A 1,854-nucleotide genomic window follows, 5' to 3' on the forward strand; every position below is an offset into this window, starting at 1 on the left:
GAAGATGCGACTGAATTGATGCTTGAAGAATGCGCTTCCAGCAGCCATGATAAACAGTTGGCGGTTAAAGTTTTCTATGCACAATTTGATTTGACGAAAGTCACGAGATCTATTACTATCTATCCAATCACGTTGATGGATAAAAATGAAATTAAAATAAGCATGTAACGACCACAAACGGAGGAAAATAGCGGAGTAAAAGTCCCGATACATCACTTAAAATGTACTCAAGTAAAAGTAAAAGTACACAATTTTTAAACTACTCAAAAAAGTACAATTACTGATAAAAACTACTTAATTACTGTAACGTGAGTATTTGTAAGTCGTTACTTCACACCACTGGTTGTACCTTTACGTTAATACGTGTTTCCCGCAGCGTTCTTAGTTAGGTATAGCTACCTTCTGTAAGTCATTCGTTCGTAAGGTTAGTCTGGACCACTCTTAGCTATACCTTATCGCTGTTCACAGTTCACTCCGCTAGTGGCCACCACTGTGCAAAAACCTTCTTCACATTTCAGTCGATACGATTATAATTCTTTGGCAAGAAAAAGTGCAGAACCAAATAAATATTACAGTTCTAAAGTTGTAATACACCCAGTGTTCAATTAGTGTTCAATTAATTGAAGTGTTTTTATGCAAAGAATAAAACTGTCATTATACTGATGGTTTTTCCATTATAATATACAAAGGCACATCGGCTGGCAAACCATTAGGCAGCACATAATTAGGAGTCTATTTAAAGGGAATGAATGTGATGGGGAGTTTGGTCAAACTGCAGCGAGACAGCAAATAGTTGTCCTAAATCAAAGACGGCTGCGTCCGCGGAGCCAGTTAGTCTATGTGCACTATTTCATAAAAGTGTCAGAATAGCTACCATGTCAAAAGATACAATTCTACAAAATTGTCGCCTGCCACGGGAGCAAATTCAGCAGCTTTTACATCTTGTTGGTCCAACTTTGTCGAGACAAACTCGACGGAGCTACCCCCTAAGCCCCGAAATTCAGCTGCTGGCTGCTCTCCGTTTTTACGCTGTGGGGAGTTTTCTGGAGGTGGTTGGGGATGGATATGGGCTGAGTAAGACCTCGGTGTGGCGGTGCGTTCACTCAGTCACAAACATTCTGCTCCATCACGCCACCGATTATATAGCCTATATGCCTTTCGCCAGGCACGAAGTGATTCCTAAATCAAAGACGGCTGCGTCCGCGGAGCCAGTTAGTCTATGTGCACTATTTCATAAAAGTGTCAGAATAGCTACCATGTCAAAAGATACAATTCTACAAAATTGTCGCCTGCCACGGGAGCAAATTCAGCAGCTTTTACATCTTGTTGGTCCAACTTTGTCGAGACAAACTCGACGGAGCTACCCCCTAAGCCCCGAAATTCAGCTGCTGGCTGCTCTCCGTTTTTACGCTGTGGGGAGTTTTCTGGAGGTGGTTGGGGATGGATATGGGCTGAGTAAGACCTCGGTGTGGCGGTGCGTTCACTCAGTCACAAACATTCTGCTCCATCACGCCACCGATTATATAGCCTATATGCCTTTCGCCAGGCACGAAGTGATGGAGGCACATCAAGGCTTCCATGCCATTGCGGGTGTCCCGTGACTCGTGAGTAATTGGCCTTGTGGACAGGGCATCGCCAACCCATCAGCGCTCGACCAGGCGAGGCATTTATATATGATAATATAAATGACCCTTTCAAAAAGCAAGCGAAGCCAAACAGCCAATTCATGTAGCTGAGAATACTTTTGTCCGTGAGGTTGCAGGTTCGCACACTTGCAAACTCACACACACACACACACACACACACACATGCACACACACACACACACACACACACACACATATATATATATAT

Source organism: Sinocyclocheilus grahami, unplaced genomic scaffold (assembly GCF_001515645.1).
Source record: "Sinocyclocheilus grahami isolate Dianchi unplaced genomic scaffold, SAMN03320097.WGS_v1.1 scaffold473.1, whole genome shotgun sequence".
Classification (NCBI taxonomy): Eukaryota; Metazoa; Chordata; class Actinopteri; order Cypriniformes; family Cyprinidae; genus Sinocyclocheilus; species Sinocyclocheilus grahami.